At 41.8% G+C, this 19,641-nt stretch overlaps 1 long non-coding RNA gene across 1 annotated transcript in view; it reads right to left on the bottom strand.

The window, feature by feature from the left end:
* Positions 1-17,758: 17,758 nt before the first annotated feature.
* Positions 17,759-19,641, bottom strand: part of LOC110352277 (uncharacterized) — a 30,963-nt gene continuing 29,080 nt past the window's right edge. Inside the window, exons 4-5 of the long non-coding RNA XR_002400977.4 lie at positions 18,513-18,661; positions 17,759-17,925 (exon numbers count right to left, since the gene is read on the bottom strand). This is a non-coding gene — a long non-coding RNA (uncharacterized lncRNA). The remainder of the gene's footprint in view (positions 17,926-18,512; positions 18,662-19,641) is intronic.

Raw genomic sequence — 19,641 nt, 5'->3', positions numbered from 1 at the left:
ATGATCACCAAGAGAAGCCCAGGCCTCCTGAAGGGTCTTCAGAGGCTTGCACGAAACCTGAGGAAGTTTCAGGTAACGAAGGGCCTGCAGGTGGGGAGCAAGAAAGGTTGTTGTAGACGCAATGATGTTGGGTCCTCACCAGTGACCTAGCGACAGCAACTCAAGGGAGAATACTATCAGGTGTAAAATAAGCAGTTTCATCTGCTCTGGCTAAAAAATCAGTCTGTCCTATGCCTTCTGTGATTCATCAGCAAATCTTTAAGAAATTCCACTTTGCAAATATAGCCAGAGTTGTGGCTGCAGAGAGAAAGTCTCTCTGAGATTCCCACCAGGACACCAAGGTGACCATGCATGCATAGGAAAGGCGCGCGGGGGATTCTTGCTACTAAAGATGAAATGCCACTCCAGAAATATTTCTTTTCAGTCTACTTTTAAACAAGCTGTTCCACAAACAGAAAGCGCAAAGCCTGCCTTCCCGTGGCCAGATCCCATCATATCCCTATGACATCCCCTGCAGCAAAAAGAAACCGCTTGCTGTGGGTAGTCTGGAAACGTGTGCTTGTTTCCTAGTGGACCAAAATGCACACTGCAACACAAAACACAGATACCATTTGGACTGGCTGGCAGGTACTGCCTTCGTTAATCATGCCTTTCTCCCTGTGAACAGGGTGAGGCATTGCCTAATCACCATAGTTTCCATAATTAAGAAACATACAGGTGCAAAGTTTCTTTCCAGCCTTTCACCCTTTTAAATGTGGTTGAGATTGTTGGGAGGAACAACACATGGACAAACAGATTGACATGTACTATCGCATGCTTCATTTCCCAAGGAAATCAAACTCAAATATTAGAGTGGATTAAAATCAACTCCAGCAATCTGGGGGGAACCTGCTTCTTTTTCATGATTTCCCTTTTAAATGGCTTTCATCCTCTGATAATCAACAGATTATTGTATGAAAGAAGGAACGTGCAAGAAAATAATCTTCCCCATGAGATCTCATAGGAGTTTGTTGTGCCAGAAGTCAAAAATCTACAAACTGATCATCATCATTTAAGCACTGCTGCAGGAATCCCCACCAAGGTGTAGCACATGGACCCACTAGGCCTGCACTTTAATACCACACCACTGATCATTACCTCAATACCCAACAGCTATATCTGATTGTACAGCTTTATATCCATCCGTGCTCTTTCACAATCTCCCCAGCATCATACATGTCCCCATGCTATCAAACATGTATCCCAACATCCTGCCTAGATACATTCACATACATGGCACCATCTCTCACCTCTCATACATACAATCCTTCAGGACACCACAACTTTACCACCTTCAGCATGATGCGGACATTCAAAGACTACTTTCCCTACAGACCTCCATATATGATCCCGTGATCTACACTTTTCAGCTGTATGGCTGCATCATACTTTGGATATGAACATCCCATGGCCTGTTGGGTCCAGTTCTCTTTGGAGTCTTTGAGCTAAACATAATAGCAACATTGAAATACGTAATAGTAATATCAAAATAAGATCTGCTCCAGACCATAAATTGCACAGGGATGAAACTTGGGCAAGACAATTCTGAACCCAGCATTGTTCTCATTTTGAAAGGACAACAGTAGTTAAAAAGTATGGAGAGAAGCTTCAAAGGAAGCAGCACTCTTTCAGATAACAGCATCTTATGCTTCTCCAGAGAAGCCAATATAACTGAGAAGAGAAGCAGCCACTTCTTACGGTCTATTCAACATCATCCTAACCTTCAAAAACATTCAGGACTGGGGTTTGGCTCCCTTACTCATGCTGAGTCATACCAGCAGGGTTACTCAGGACATTACGCTACTAAATATGAGCAGGAGTATCAGATTCTGTGGGCTGAAATTCTCTGGGATTGGTCTAGAGCCAAAGGTGAGTCTGCTTTTTGTGCGGCCAAATCTCCCAACTACCTACAGATTGAGAGAGCAATAACAGAAGCAAGAGCTACACTCAACTCTCCCTGAATACATATCCCTAGATATTAAAAAAGAAATCTTTTTAAAAATTGTTCTTTTTCCCTTTCTTTTTGAATTACTGCAGTTCTTTCACTTACCCCTGAATTCAAAAGTCAGATGAGCCATAGACATATTAGCTATTGAAGAGCATATCTGTAACCCCATTTAGAGAGGGAAAAAAGAGGTTGGGTTCTGACAGCTCTGGTGATTGAAAGATGGCTACTTTTAATGCATAGTAAAAGTATTTCATTAAGGCTGAGTGGATGCATTTAGATGCACTGTACATGGATGCTTCTCCGTTTTTTAATAAATAAATGTGCTTTGTGCTATTAACTGTTTAAGCACTCACACTTCATTTCTATTTCATCTTCACTTTTGTCCCTTTGTGCAATATCAATATTAACTTGATTGCGCAGCACACACATTTTTTTTTTTCCGTTTTCACACTGAACCTACCACAAAACAATTGTTAAGCAGGCAAGCTGAAGTTTATAGAGGAACTTACAACTTTTCCATTAGAGATTTTTTTTTCAAATTACTGTTATTTAACTGTGCAAATGTCATGTTGCATTAGCAAAAGGCTCAGTGTTATTTTTTATTTTATTTTATTAATTTAATACAAGTAGTATTGAAAACACAGTTGCCCATGCAAATTTTGCAGAGTTTACATAAGAGAATTAGCAGTCTTGAAATTTAAAGCTTGGTAAAGTGAACAGTAGACAAGAGCCATATATTACCCAGCAGTGTTCCCCCCCTCCTCCCCCAGATGTTTTAGTGTCCTGTCCTACATGTCTGTCTCTGACATACGTGTATTACTATTTATTTTGAGCATCGTATCTGTGGGTTTCACAGCATGTCTTTGGGACTAGTGCATCTATGATGAATAGCACATTTTATTGTGATTTAGAAGAATGTTGTGGCATGTGCTGCTTGTGATCTTGGGAAAGGGAGTGAAAGGAGATGTTCTCTCAGCAAGAAATAGTCATTTGTCATGTGGCTCTATGTAACCCACCACTATCCAAGGTCAAGGACTGCACAGTGTCCAGAAACGTGAATTCTTATAGAGGGGATGTACGGTACATCAGGACCATGATAAATAGTCTCACATCTGATTAGGCTCCTTTATGTAGGCTAAGAAAACAGTATTCATGCTTCCCATTCACCTACAGTCTGATATTCAGGAAGAGACAACTGTGCTCAAACCCTAATTCCCACCCTACTTTCCTTGCTGCCACTTCGTATTCCTCATCTATATTCTCTCCTTCCCAATTCTCAGTTTCTCTTTGCATCCTCCTGCTTCCCATCCCATTCCACCTCTCTTTCTTTTTACTCTTTCCATGAAATCCATCAAAGAAGCAAGAACATCTTTCTGAGGCTTCTTAAAGGAAAGATTTTCTACCAGATCTTCTACCAAACTCAAAGGAGTCTCTCCAAACAAATAAATGCCAGGCCCAGAATCTGAGAAGGGTAGTATTTGGTTATATAGCAATTCCATAAAGTAAAAATCCACAGAAATAGCCAGCTAGAGAGATAGCAGCAACACTCAAGGGTTGGCTGAAGAAGGGAAAAGATTAAAAGAATCCTTATTTAGTTTCAACAACTACGTGATGACACAACACAGACGGAACTAAGAACCCTTGGAGACAAATGCATTACGTGAACTAGTGCAGCAAGAAACGCAGAGAGGGTTTCTTCAGCATTAGGCATACCATACCCACATCCTCTACAAGTTGGAGCACGTAAAGGGTACTTCACAAAAAGCATTTGGCAGCTGTGTACACACACATTGACATTGTCACATAATTAGATATAAAACAAATGCAACAGCAGACACTATCAGCATGTCTACTGTGCTGCATCCATGGAACCAATTTCTTCTTCAATGGAAGCCTCATCCAAGCTATTCTGAGAAAGCCTAAAACACAGGGACACAGAAACCAGCCCCCGGGGCACACGTGCACACAAGAAGTTCTACAGAGTAGGTCTCTGCTCTTTGAATATTTGCAAGATTTTGCTAGAAATCTGTAAGTGTGAACAACAAGAAAAACAAAATTGGCTAGCACTCAAAGATATTTTTTTTTCGTTTTTGAGTTGTTATGTTTTCTGTGAGAAAAAGTCAGCTCTTTCAAGCTGGGAAAGAAAGTAATAATTCTGGTCAGCCCTTAAGATCATCAGTAAATTCACAATCCAGAGGGACAGGTGTTTACACTGCAAAACTCCTGCCACATCCAGCATTAACTGGCCTTTGTACAGGAATGAACAATCCCTCAAGGCTATAGAGCACCTTTCAAGACTGTTTTTGCAGCCCTCTGGTCTTTAAATCTCCCCCAAAGCTTGGCAACACAGAGCTTACCTCTGTCTGCGATTCAGGGCTTGTTTCTTCCAGCAGCACTACACCAAAGACGTTTTCTTGAAAAAGCACCCAGCTCCTCTTTCTCGACCCAGAAGTAACCTTTTGCCCCAGCTGTAGCTTGTTGCTTTGCCACAGCTGAGGCTAAGGAAGCCCACACCTGATAGGGAGGCGGTGCTGTGCTCTGCAGCCTGGCTTCCTATGCAATGGTCCCACCAAGTCATGCATTGTGCTACCCAGGTGGTATTTCCACCTTTAAATTAAGGCTTGGCAACTTTGCTAGATACATTACGGGATGATTTTTGAGGTGGGATCACTGTATGTCTCTTTTATTCTTCAGGCAAAGCGGGAAGGAGAAATGTGGCCACTTGCCTGTTGGACCAAGCTCTGTCCAATCTGTCTGACGTGAGGAAGACCCAAGAAATGAGTGCTGAGTATTATCCAAATGCATGAATCTCACTATCTCCAATGAGAGCTGACCTGCACATTTTTGGACAGCTTGATATTTCCTGGACAGAGTTATAGGACAGTGGTGGGCTCTCCACAGCCATTTTGTGCGCTGTGGAGTCCCCACTTGGCTGGCTGGAAGGCAGACAAAGCTTGGGCTGTGTGAGCATCCCCATTGCAAGAGTCTCCTTGCAGTGCTTCAACACGTCTTGAAATTACAAACTCCAAGGCTGATATTTTTCAGACCCAGTCTCTTACCCAAGGATGGATTTTTATTATTTTGTTTTTATTTTTGAAAGCTTGAGCAAGCAAGGGCTTGGTTGTTTAAGATACTTGGGACTGGGGGAGTGCTTTATGATTAGTGGAAGAAACAATTTGTGCCTTTTCTTAACAGTTCCAGTGCTGAAATTACTGTGGATAGAGAGCTGAAAGGCAAATAATGTGAGGCAAGGTTTGTAGGAAGAGGCAATATCTTTTATTAAACTAAAGAATATAGCCGAAAAAAAACAAACCAAACCTAAACAGCTTTCCAGGTATATGGGCTTGCACACCTGAAAATGTATCCGTAGTTACAGCAATATAAAGCCAAATAAATGATAGTCCTTCTCTGTAAAAATCTGCGTTCATTTATGTCTTTAGCCATCAGAACAACAATATCACTGCATCTTAGAAATAAAGTTAAGCCTGTGGTGGTGAGGACAACATTACCCAGAGGAACAGAAAACTTACGAGCAGGGTTGCATTAAGCTAGACTTCATTTGGCCAAACCACAGGTCCTGGAAAATATTATGTGAGTTGTGTGGTATGAAAACATTTGGTTTTCAGTACAACGCAGAGTAATTTCTGTGTAGGCAGGGCTCCACACGTTTCTATGCATCACTGAGGACCTGCTCTCAAGCTCAATAAAAACAGTTGAAAAACTCAGTGACCACTGGTGTGGTCCCTTCAACAGTGAAATCTGAAGGACGGCCCTTTCCCTTACTTGCTCTGTATTGTGTATACAAATATATTCTCTTGTGCTATTTATTGGTTGTGTTTTAGAGGTGTATAGAGTCCTCACTGAGACCAAGTCCTGTTGTACTAGATGCTGTACAGAAGGACGGCGAGAAATGATTTCAAACCACTGATACCAGGTGCTAAGACAGACAAGGTGAACAAAGAAGGAGAGAGGTGAAAGTAACAGAGGTGAAAATGATTTGCCAGCTGTTACTGAGGGAAACAAGAGACCAGGCATCTCCTGTAATAGGGACATTTTACCTCTCTATGCCAAAAACTCAGTGTACTGACCAGAGAAGAGTCTACAGCTCACCTACTATTTAAGAAAATTAGTCTGTGATGCAATTGCATACTCTCATTTGATGGAAAACATGAGGAGGCAGCCTTAAGTTTGCACAATACCTGACTTCTGCCAGCTTTTGCAACGTTCAGAGTTTCCGCCAGTAGCTTCTTTTTCAAAGCAAGATTTCTCTCCTGTTTCTATTTTATCAGATAGAGGATGATCAGGAGGTTAAAAAACACATTATTAGCATTAATGACTATTATTATTTATACCCCTGTACAAGCTGCACGAGCGTTAGAGAAGAGACAGTCCATTTCCCCAAAGAGCTCACAAATCTTATTTATGATAAGGAATCACAGACCATGTATCAACAGCAGGAGAGGAGAATAGGGCAGGAAGAGGGCAACCATATTAAGCACAAACCTCTTGCGTAGCTTGGGCAAGATACTGTCTCTTGGGACCTGCTTCCTCAGCCATAAAATATGGATACAGGGTTTTTCTCTACCACATCACTTTCCACCTTTCCAAGAAGGCAATAGTGGTCATGCCCTAGCACCTGGAGTCCTGACCTGAAAAAGTGTTTCCATTTGTCCTACTCAAAAGTTCTAGGTTTTATGACTCCTGAGAGTTACGACACCTGCAGCAGCAGACAATGAATGGGTTTGCAAAAGAGCTCAGTAGGGTTCTGGGTGTGTTTCTCTTTGTCTTCTACTCCTCCCAGCAACACATTAATGTATGGCCCCAAGTCCAAGCCAGTAAAACACAGGTGGAAGCATCCACAAGTCAAGAGTGACAAAGAAGATGTACAGATGCCATTGTATTGCTCATTTGATTGTTGGGTCTCTAGCACAGGGATTTGTTCCTCATTTGGAGGGCTTGCCTCATGAGAAGAGCAGGCACCAGCAGGGCCCTTGCTTGCCCCCTATAAAATGAGACCTCTGTCACCCAAAGTGAAACTGACCCTTCCATGGGAGAAGCACCTCATCCATGGAATTAGCACCCTGGGAATGCAAGGCAGACAGAGCCAGCAGCATGGCACTGCTGTGAGTGTTGGCATTGATCATCCTCAGCAGGGCTGGGGAAGGCAGTGCACAATGGGAAAACCCCAAGGCCCCACAGAGGTCACGGGAAGATATCAAGGTTTCAGCTCATGAGCCCTAGAAAGAATCCAGAGAAAAGGAAATGTGGGAGGCATCCCTAAGCTCAGAACCAGTTTGAAGCACAACCTTAGAGACCCCAAGTAAAGCCCGACATAACAAGGTATTGGGGTTGGTTCCTCGGATCCCCTTCCTTCTCTTTTGAAGTTATAGCCTGTTTTTTCATTCTTTCTATTTCCATCGTACAATTTTCTGTCACCAAGTTCCCCACTTATCTGCCACTTGTCTGGGCATCTGTCATCTAAATCTACACCTTCCTGGCCCCTGTCTTCACCAGCCTGACAGCTGAAGCTGCAGATGGCCTCTTTTTCCTCCCTTCCTCTACAAGACTATTTTCAGATAACGCCCCTGCAAAATGTAAAGGAGAAAGCCACAGAATAAGGGGCTGATATACTGCTGCCTTTGCTGAGATACCTGTGACCATAGAGACAAACCAAGCTGCCCAGGCAAGAGAGCAGAAGAAAAGCTGACCATAACCTCTGAATTTTCTTCTAGCATCAGAGGACCTGTAACTGGTAGCAAGGCAAAGATGCCATAACACACACATTTGTGCTTACACTAGGACATAGCATCACCCCCATACTGATGTTGGGCTGCAGTCTGTGTGTATTACCTAGGATCTGAAGAACCAGAAAAACATTGTAAGGTTCCTTTGCGCTTGGTATCTCCATTATCATCTCTATTATGTTGATTACAGCCCTAGTCTGGATCTTCTCTGTGAAAAACAACACATTTTCATTTGCAAAAGATAGCTGCATAATGCTATCCAGGAGCTGTCTATGAAGGGTCAGGCTTCCCGATTCAGTCAATCTCTCTCTGGCAACAGAAAAGCATCTGGTAAGGAGCAAAAAGGGTATCTAAATCAGTTCCTGGTGTAACTCAGAGCAGCCTTTTCTCTTTTTTTAATTCAAGCTACGCTCATCTGATACTGAAGCAGGGTCCAGCACAATGCAATTCCCAGATCTACTTTTCTGACAGTAGCATGACAAAGAACGTGCTTACTGTTAAGAGTAGGAAAACCAGCATGCTAGGAGCAGGAGAGGATACAGAGTTCAAACTAAAGCCTGCACTGCTCCAAAACTGGTCTTGGGACCAAAGACCACGCACCACATTTACATCCTGTCCCTGTGGCTGCCATTCAGAGAGCAAACTGGACGCCTGCATAAACACGCTTGTTGACCCAGCGACTCACCAAGCGTGTTCAGGCAAACAGAGTGCTGGGGACTCTGCAATATGAGTCTGGTCCACACACCTGAGCCTGCATTTATAAGCTTGCAGTCTGCACCAGAGAGAAGCTCGACCTTGTGGTAGCTTCAGTCTATCTAAACAGAGACTAAGAGTGTTGAATAAATTTAGTAGCTAACTCCGAACATCTCCACTATGACCTTCTTATGACTGTGACTGTTGACAGCGTTGTGGCAACCACAGAGACCTTCTGCCTTTGGTAGCAAATCTCTTCTGATTAAGTTGAAGAAGTTTTTTTTGCATTCTAAGGGTGGAAGAAGTACAAACCAGTTGCTTTCCAAACAGCCCCAGTGTATTTTTTCATTCATTTCCCAGCTGAAGCTGAGAACCACACACAGGCAGACACAAAGTCACTGTTCTTCCTTGCATTTGCCCTGAGCTCCACTGGGGCTGCAAAGCAGCAATCTCACTTTTACAAGATATTTGCAAGACATAACTTCTCCACGACACATTGAAACAAGAGATTCTGCACTGAGAAGCAGAAGTTGTACAGAATAGATGCCTGTTTATATACTTGCTGATTCCTTACTGATTAAGAGTATTCTAGTGGCTTTCCAGGATACCCTCATCAGCGTGTTCTGTATTTTTCTGTTTTAACCAGCAAGAAAGTTTGAGCCAAGCTTCCTTAAAGTCTGAACTTGATACTTCTGGCAGTGAAAGAACTTGAAACCTACTTTCTGGAATTTCTAGAATCTCATGGGATTTCCACATCAGAAGTAATACTTCTTCAAATGTTTGGCTCCAGCAGTACTGCAGTAAAACCACGTTTTCCAAGTCAGTGGAAGCTACAGTTCCTGTTGGATTGCCCTCCCTCTTTAAGATGCTAACCTCTGAGGTTACCTACAATAGAAACATCTGCTAGTGAAATTAGTTCACAAGGTTTGTTGGCTTTGCTGTTGGTGGGAAAAACTAGCACAGATGCTGTTCTTTTAGCAATAAAATACTACTATTGATGGAGGACAGGGCTTGGAGAATAAATAGAAGCACTCTGGGAGAAGCACATCTTAGGGATGTATTTCAATGCTCTTTGCTGATATGCAGGTAGGTGTTCCGAAAGAAATCTGTTGCACCATTACATGCCTCAATTTACCCATTTGTAAAGTAACAGTGCAACTCATCCTTGATCTACAGGTGGCCAGAACTATATAATTTTGTTTGTTTGTTTCTATCATTCTGATTGGAATTCTTCATTTCTAGGTGGTAGAACCTCAGGCTCTACCCAGAAAAATGTAAAATGATTTCTCTTAGTGTTTGGTGAGAGGGTGCCTCCCCCTGCAACTATGCTGCCTGTAGCTGTTCAGCTTGCACCTGGCACTCATTCATTCTCCACAAAGGAAAAAAAATCAGGGAGAGTTGTTGATTGAATTAGACTAACATCTCATCTGACTGTGCTGTATGGATCTAATTGGTCTCTGCATCTTCACAGGACTGGGTAGGTGAAGGGTTTGAAATGGCTCTTGGAATACACAATCCTAACTCTTTCCTGGGATTCTGCATCAAATTCCTTCTGATGGACACCTGACTAAAGGTGCCACAATGTTATGTCATGTCACTTCTGTGAGTGTAACAGAGCCTTCCACCCATGAACAGGATATCTGCTAGTAGAGGATGAATTCAAGGGGTGGTACCCATTGCATTTCATGAGCTTGTGACATGTTTGATGTGCCTGTCTTCTGCCTTGACTGTAGCAAATAACAATAGCAAACAGACAAATAGCTGTCTTATCCAGCCCAGATAGAGATGCTGTGCTTCAATCCCTTGAGGAGATCAAAAATTAACTGTGTCATATCTTGGGGAGAGAGGGTGTTTTTATTTTCCCCCAGATTTAAAAAGAAAAAAAAAATGGCAACTTTATAGAGATTCATAAACCTCTGTAAGATTGGGTGTTTTGTAAGGAGACCTGTAAAACTGAAGACTAAAAAGGAGGAAGGAATAGGAGAGGAGCATATAAAGTAATTGTCTAATGTACGTCTTTAATGAACTAAAACATATCCTCCCCACAAAGAGCTCATAAGGGAAAAAACAGGATCCCTCATATACACCTTCAATCTAACACTGAATTATCTGTGGCAATTGGACCCGCAGCTTCAACTGAGAGGGTCTTGTAATAAGGAGAAGATATTGTAAAACTACTGTATGCAAAACCACCCAATTAATTCAAGAGCATCATTGTTATTTCATTTATATAGCACCATAGGGGTATGCAATGCTTTACAGACGATTAGGGGCTATAAAAGTTTAGAGAAAAGATGAAGCAGAATGCAAGGAGCTGGCAACCAACTGGAGTATAAGCCCTGACTAAAAGCTCTCACCATGGTGTTTATGGTTTGTTTGCTTGTGGTGGTGGGTTTTTTCTTTGTTTTAAGGTTCAAGGAGTGTTTTTTGGCACTAATCCCCTTTTACAGGGAGGGAGAGACTATTTAACATGATTGTTGGGCCATTTCCAAGGATGCAAAGTTAGAAAACATGCTCATTAAAACAGGTCTGAAGAAACAAAATACAAACATGCACCACAAGGAGCAGGGAGATAGATGTGAGTCAAACTAAATTATTTCCTGAGAGTTCAACGCAAACTGGCAGAGCAAACAGAGACTGCATATGCCCACAAATGTCTCGCTGAGGCTCCAATTAGGTGGGTGTTGTGCTCCTAGGTTGAGAAATACATGCATAAGGCATGGCCTGTCCCTTGTATTTGCAGCTCCAGGTTACTCTTGGATACTCAGCTGTTTTTCAGCTGGCGCTGGAACAGCAAAGGCCAGAAAGCAGCATTCCACCAGCTACAAAGCATGTGACTCAAGCTTCCAGATAGAGATCCTGTTAATGGGATCTGGATGGGCTTTTGTACTGCAGCACTAAAATATTTTAGGAACAGCTGGACCTTAAATCTCCCCAGAAGCTGTACAATGAGAACACAGCATCTCTCCCAAAAACACATACTTCTCTTATAACAGCATGTGACAGTGGTGCTCTGTAAATGGCACTAAGCCAGGATTTTAACAGTTTTACTGTATCACAGTTGTAATCTCAAAGCAGGTAGGTCTTTAAAGGTTTGGGTTTTTAATAAAACATGGGAAAGGTATGTTGTTTTTTAAACAGGACATGTCTTTGACAAAGCTGTTGATTTTTTTTCCTCCCTCTGATGTTTTCCATCTACCACCTTTATCAAAATGGTCATCAACGTATTTTAGACAGAGTAAAAATCAAAAACTACTGGAAATCTAGACTTTTTGGTTAATTAGAAAATTATAAATTGGTAAACATTTTTTTGTTAAAAGCCTTGGCTGAAAAATGATGCAATTTTTTCTTCGGGTGGAAATGGGGAAACTGGTCATTTCCTACACTTCAAGCAATTTTTAGTTTTCAAGTTCAAGAACTCGGTGCTGAACCTTTGCTTTTTCGTCATCTCTGGAGTAATTCCTGAAATGGTTTTTGCATTACTTTCCCAAGAACATCTCATGCTTTTTATTGCTCTTCTCCCAACACCTACCACCAGCGATGACGAGTCACCTAAAGCTTTGGGACTAGGCATTAGCACATTTCACAAGATGGCCTCTGGACTGCAGTTTGCTGAGGTAAAAAAAAAAAATCCTAGCAGCATCTCTGACCTTCAGGCAATTATCCTCTAAAGCAGTTATATTTATAGAAAATTGTGCATGGATCATCTCTATCTTTCTATTGAGATGCTAATGCCTGTTTAAATGTATCTTATGCTACAATAGTTTATTTCTTGTTCCCGTACAATATAAAGCACCTTTCTACAAAATTTGCTGCATCTATGCTAAGTTATACTGCGGTAACTATTCCAATATGCTGTAGGACAGATTGAAAGATTTCTGGTTGAAGCTACTGGTAAAGCCATTAATTTTGTGGGGGAAGGACAAGGAATTGAGAAAATGCTACTTTTTTTTTTGCTTAGAACAGTGTTTCGTGTGTTTGTGCGTGCGCATTATTCAAATAATAAAAAAGCAGCAACAACAAACATCCTGCCTAACCTTTTCCCAGCCTTCCCTTAAACAATGCTGAATTCTGTCCTTCAGTAGCCCACACAGTCAAATATACAGCTAAATCAGCTTTTCACTCTCTTGGCCAGCGTCCACAAGCAGTGCTGTCGAGTACCACCCTCCACAGAGGCTGCATGCCCAGCTCTCAGGAGCAGCGTTCAGAGGCTGTCTCCGTACTGACAGCAGCGGTTCCCCATGCATCTTCACTCTTCTGAAGTGACTCACATCACTTTGCAAATTCTTGCTCCAGAAAATTAAGGGACAGTAACTTAACTCTTCCTAGCCTGGGCTACAAATATCTGTTCCCTCTCCACAGCTTGGCCCAAAACACCAAACACAAGATGTTCCCCGCTTCGTTGTTTACTTGTAACTCCTTGATTTTAGGTGATGCACGCAGTCCTTCATCTGACTCACGTGCCTAACCTGGGACTTTCCTTCTGACACAGCCTGTAGCTTTGCCGTTTTCCATAAAGAGCTTCTAGAAACTCCATCCTGAGTTTCCTTGGAAACAGAGTTTGATCAGCATAATGCTCCATGGCACTTGACCATTCATCTCCATGGTGGTTATAAAAATCCCACCAGAAAAAACCCTTCAAGCTTTTTTTTTCCACCACTAAAAGAAAAAATAATCCAGATACCGATCCTTTGATTCAACAGTAAAGCAAACTATTAAGTTCTTCATTAAACTAATTGGACCAATACTGTTGAAAACCATGATGGGCCTCTCTCTCAATTCTAGCTCCAGACACAAGAAGATGAGATCTGAGGTAAAACTCTTTGGGCCTGGGGGGCTTGTCTGCTTGATAATTACTGTCAACTATCAAAAAGTGGTTTTCGACCTGCTCAGTTCTGTGGTACCTAAAGGTTTCCACCAAGTTTCACAATGAAGTTGTAGAACCTAGTAGTGCAAGTCTTAGCTTCCTGAAATAAGCTTTTCTTAATCACTTTTTGTGTGCTCACCTGGATCCACATAATGCAAAGGTTGGAGAACATAGTGCTACTCTGGGGGCATTATGGGGAATAAATGGGGTTAATTTTCTAATAACTACAGACCCTACTATGATTAAGTTTATTTATTCTCCTCAGCCTCTTGATTCAGGCACAGAGAAAATACATTGCAAAACCATCAGACAAAATAGCATCTTGGAAATAAGTGATTTTTTCCCCGTCTTTTGTTTGTCATTAACAGCCTTTTCAGTAACTACGATTATGGCAACAGCGGGCCACGTGACAGAAGGTAATGAAAACAAAGAGCAGAGGGGAAAGTTATTGCACTAAAAACAAACTCTGTTATATTGCAGATTATATTACAAGTGAAAGGCACATGACTGCATTGCCTGAGACTGTGGTGATGCTATGGGAGCCTCAGTCCTAAACTGCTCATTAGCATGGAGAGATTTTGATTTAATAACTGTGATCAAAATCCCACTGAATATGCTGGTCATTATGTACCCAAACTGAAGATGCTCACCAAGGTTTATGATCTTTGAGTAAATTTAAGTATTCATTAAAAGGACTGGCCAGTATATCAGTTACATAAGGAAAGCATCCAAATGATACTGTTGTCTGAAAAAGCCCTGACCTTTCAGAAAGCAGTTGATATTGCTGTGCCAATGAAAAAAATAGCAGCTAAAGAAGTTAAGGAGCTAAATGAGAATCTGAATGTAATACATTAAGTAGTGACCACGCTTCACATGTGATGAAGTAAATCATTATAAGAGAGACCTCATTCTGCTTGAAGGGTTTCCATAAACACAAGGGCAACATCAGAAGGTATGTGAACACCATGGCTTCATCTATTTGAATAAATAACAGTGTCAGGAAACATTCCCAGGCACTTGAACCTCATAACCTGTATTTTTCAATTGTTAGAGCAATTTCATGCATGGTTTGGACCGAGTCCAAGCAACACTCTCCTAAAACAATTCTTGGGCACACTCATAGTGTCCAGGGACTTTCCCCCATTGGCAGTTTGGCTGTTGGTACCTATTCTGAAGGTTGAGAGAGCTTAATACAGAAATGGGTTATTCCTTGCCAGCTGGGATGAGAACCAGAAGGAGGTCATGGCATATATAAGATCACTAGCTGTCCAGTCAGTGCTTGGCAAGTTTCCTGGAGCTGGATTCATAGAAGAATCATGGCAAACAGGGCTGGAAAGGAACTGAAGAGATCATCTTGGGTCCATTTCCTGTGACACACACTCTTGTCACTATACAGATTTTATACTGCAGCAGCTGACAAGGGTTCTGGTGAAAACACACCATGAAGCTGGACAAGTGTGGTGAAGACATGGGCTAACAGGCTCACAAGTACAGTTCTTCAGAATTTATAACAAGATCGAAGGCCTCCATGCTGCTCACAACCTTTTTTCAGTATTTCCAAAGCAAACCCAAACTGACTGAATGTGGGCTTTCAGTAGTGCTAGACAGGCAAAAGGAAAACTACAGGGCACTGTCAAAGTGATATTCAAAGGCATATAACAACTGTGGAATATGGAAGAGCTCCTCTCCTCGGACATCATATCCAACTAGACTGAAGCAAAGTCAAGGGCATTCTGAGCCAGGTTTTCAGAAGAACTTGGCATCCAGCTAAGTTTCAAAATAAGCAGGTAATTCTTTCGAAGATGCTGATCCATATTCAAATTTTACCCCTAAATAGGACCTGCCTGATGCTGACTGGGCACATTTGAGGGTAAGTCCTCATCTGAAGAAGCCAAGCACTTGTAAAAGCTGCAATGTGTTTGCCAAGTCTAATATTTTCAAACTGTGAGTAGCAAAGTCATCTATATATCATCACTGGCATACTCTAGTGTTTTAAATGAAAGTTACCAGTAAGAATGACCTGTGATATCAACATGTGAGTGATACCATTATCCTCTTTACAATGACGGATGGTAATTAATCGCCTGTTGTTTGTGAATCAAAGACTTTGTGCAAGTGGAAACTCATTATGGCCTTGCTGCCTGGGAAGCACAACATAGCAAGACATTTATGCATGAAGCTTTACGCTTATACTGGATAAAATGGTATGGACCAACTGTTCTCTTTGTGCTTCCAAAGCAAGATCTCATGGCAACAGAAAATTGCAGAAACAAGGTCCTTGTCAGCACTCTATCATCATAAATATCACAGACCTATCAGCTGGCATAGTACTGATGACTGGTTTTCTTGCCTGGCATGGCACACACGGGACAGTTTACCCCAAGTAAGAGGAGTTCGTGTATTCAGTCTATGCCAGGCTTGGCATCCTAACAAATACACAATTAGCAACAGAAAGCTGTAAAAAGTCACTTACAAATTAGCCATGTTTCTCAGGGCAAAGGTAATTGCTCTAGTTATGTTAAGTCTTTCTTTCAGTGCTCCTACAGATGGGGAACTGATGAAGGCTGTCTCATGCATTGGATCCAAGTCGTAATTCCCAAAATGTTACAACAAGCTCTTTAAGAGAGATTATGTGACAGTCATTTTCAAGTGGTTGGGATGAAATAAATGGCTGTAAGCCATCTTTGGTATCCTACCATTGAGCACTGAAGGTCCACCTCTGAATGTGGCTAATTAGGCCCATTTCTAACTACAAAGACAGAAAAACTAAGATTCAGCAAACCATGCAAATTATTAAGAAGAATATGCAATGCTAGTAGATAAACTGTGGGCTAAAATTAAATTCATGGCAGCTCTATTGACAAGTATCATTCATGTCCTTGAAAAAAGTATCCACCAGCAAATGGCTGCCAAGTGGAGCACCGGTGATTTCTTGTGCTGCTCCACATGCATAATGCAAGATTTGAATGGAACAAACCCACAGTTTTCTAGTAAGGCAAATATTTTATTCAGAATTAAACATCAAGTGGCTTTACCACCCACTTTTTGATGATCTAGTGTGCTTCCAGGTCATTTGCTTTTTTATGCCACTTAGACACTGCCCAGTGAGTAGCCAAGGAAAACACTCAGTTGGAAGATACTGGAGACATGTGGCTGCTCTAAACTAAGTGAATGAGGAAAACCATTGTAACAGCCTGTTATTTAGAAGACTTCAGTCTTCCCTATTCTATTTACACTGCTACAGCCACATCATTTCAAAGAACACCTAGCCCAGACAGTCCCAGGTATGCTGCACTATTAATTGCAAGATTTGACTGCGAAGGAACACCTTCAGCTAAGGCTGGTTAAGGTCTTTGGTTCTTGTCGGGTAGACAGGAAGCCAAAAGAGTTGCTGTACTAATGTAGCACTCACTTCAGACTGATAGCAAAAGACCTTTGCTTAGAAAACAACCACAATCCTTCCTCACCATCCCTGCTAATAAAAAATGCTATACATGCTACAAGATCCAGCACGCACTAGTACAAGGTGAACTTACTTTAAACTGGTCAGAGGCTGTGTGCTATCATAAGAGGAATGGACCATCTCAGGATCTCTATGACAGCTTTCTTGTTCAATGTAGACACATTTAATTAAACTGGAAACCAAAAGAGAGTCCTGACTTTATAGGCAGGATAACAGCAAAGACTTCAAAGCAAAGGCATTATGTTCTCCATTGTGCAAGATACAAGGGGAGGAAAAAAACATTCTTTCACTCTATCAAACATAATAAAAGGCTGAGTTAAGAAGCACAGAAAAAAATGTCTGGTTAATTTAAGGTGAAATCGGAAAAGAAAAAATACAAGGGCCTGCCTGGTATTCCGGGCATCATCATTCTTGCTGATTTTAGATGGTACACTGGATACTCAACATCTCTGAAAATGAAATCCCAAAATTGCATGGGGCTGTATTTTTTTGATCTTACCACATTAGAAGTGCCATATTGAACCCCAAACCTATAATTTAGATGCCATTTTTTCAAGGTGATAGAGAATTACACCATGGGTGCATCATGTGTTGCATATGCTGCATATGGGGATACCTTTTAAGCAGCAAATACAAATGTATTTAGAGATAAATTTATCCACCACTCACTGCTTTTTTTTATTATTATTATTCTCTTCTTTCTTTAATCTGTGTGCCAAAAAGACAGTAACATTAATAAAGAGAGCTCTTACCACTTCCTCTTATGAGGTAAGCCTTGGGAGAGTCAGGGCTAAGGAAAAATCACATCAAGACCATGTAGCCTTGTTTGGATGTGGGGCAGTCTGGTACAGGTAGGTGAACACAGACCTGTAAATGTGGGGATCTGACAAGATGTTTGAACATGCAGAGGTTCTTTTCATCCACAACTTTCTCCAAAGACTCAACTCAGTCCAGCTGGTAGGGTCTAAGTATGACACACAACATATCTTCCTGTCCACCTACCTGTCTGTGGGTGCAGGTGTCATGTCACAATGGATCTTCAAAGATGAAGATGGTTTCTTGGGGAATTATTAGTTATTGTAACCCCAAAGAGCTGTTGGTATGCCACCTCTGTGCTGGATTTCTGAGGAACCCAGACAAAACCCATTTTATATGGAAGGAGTTCTCTCAACTGATGGAAAAAGAAAAAAGGACACACACATACCAGTGCTCACTTCTTTTCAATATCCACCTCCAAACCAATACCACAGCCTGTCCTTTCACTTTGTTTTTCCCCTGAATTGTCAAATGGCCTTTCAATTACATTGTGTTTGACTCCTAATAACAATAGCCATGTTTTGAGTAGAATTTAAGAAAAGAGAAGATTTAAAGAAAAAAGGAAGGAAAGAGGCAAAGAGATTGTGACGAGATATGATTGATGCTGTGTGTGCTTTATCTTTCACAGCTTATATAATATATATATGAGAAATAGTTAGTTTGATAGTTAAAGAAACTAAATCCCTGTCGAGGATAAAATACATCAGGGACACAGAACAATTCTTCATCTGGTTTGGCTATCACTCACTTCCCAGCCTAACTGGCTGTCTCCCAAGAGATTTCATAACAGATCAGAGGCAATGATCCTTTCTCCTCAGAGCCCCCTCTGCCTCTTACCTCTTTCCCCATCTCCCTCCCTTCCTTTCACTGACATCTTTTGGGGCCCTTCCTGCCTGTGCCCTGCCTGGGGCTGTGTAAAAGGAGTGTGTGAAGGCAACAAACCTCTGGAGAGAGCAGGCAGGGTAGCTGCGAGGAGCAGGCACAAAGGAGAAGAGACTGGTCCACGCAGAGAGCCTGAGGCGCTGCTTCATCCTCATGCCCCACTCAGCCCCAGGGAGCAGTGGGAGGAATGGGGGAGGCAGCAGCAGTCTCTGTGGAGACACGAAGAGAAAAGCCAGGGATTCAAAGCAAAGATGAGGCTGAAACAGTGCGACTGAGATCTCTGAATGAACGTTTTCCACCCAGCACTCCCCCTCCCCCCAAACACTATTTCCTCTCTCCTTCTCCGTACCTTACCTCTCTCCCACTACAGAAACTCAGGATGCTTCTGTCAGGAGAACAATGGGCCAGAAGGATCCCAAAGGGTTTGGGATCCTCTACTTCCAGGACAGCAGCTGTCCCAAAGCCTCTTGTACAAGCAAATGTTCAAAATGAAAATAATAAAATTCATTGTTACAGGTAGGCCTACACATGTTGTATCTGATACATCATTTCTTCAGTTTTGTAGAACATTTCCAGATGTGAATTGTCTGAGCAGGTATCGCCAGTGTATGTTGTATTTGGTTTTTGTCTTTTTTTTCCCCCCTTACATTTTATCTGCAAGAGTACAGCTACTGCTCGAGAGAAATACAAGGAAAAAGCTGGTACCCCTGCAACCTCTGGAAATACACCTGGGGTCCCAAATGGGGAGCAAGAACATGAAATTTGGGCTTCATGCCAGAAACGTGCCATTTATACGGCCAAGAAAAAAGTGCATGAACTTGCATGACTGAAGCTTATGAAATAGTAATCCACACATTGCATGTGAACAGTTGAGTTAGATGTAGTGGCAATGTAATTTGGAGGTTTCACCTTCAAAGAGACAACTCCACGTAGATATCACTGTTCACCTTGGACTCCTGAGACATGCAGGTCTGGTTTCCTTAGTGAAGAGACACCTGTATGCTGAATAATTAGCTGCCAGATTTAGGTAGCAGCAAGAGTGGCAAGGGCTAATAATAGATGAGAAGCAACAAATCAGTAGGTGGCAAAAGGCACAGATTAGTTCTAGGAGCCCTAGCTGGGAAAGGGCAAGAAAAGACACAAGGAAAGGTTCTGAGACCTGGAGTGGGAAAACAAACTCAGCTTGGAT

The sequence above is a fragment of the Anas platyrhynchos genome, chromosome 1 (assembly GCF_047663525.1).
Source record: "Anas platyrhynchos isolate ZD024472 breed Pekin duck chromosome 1, IASCAAS_PekinDuck_T2T, whole genome shotgun sequence".
In the NCBI taxonomy this organism is placed as follows: Eukaryota; Metazoa; Chordata; class Aves; order Anseriformes; family Anatidae; genus Anas; species Anas platyrhynchos.
The sequence above is the reverse complement of the archived record's forward strand: the minus strand, read 5'-3'. Positions and strand labels throughout refer to the sequence as shown.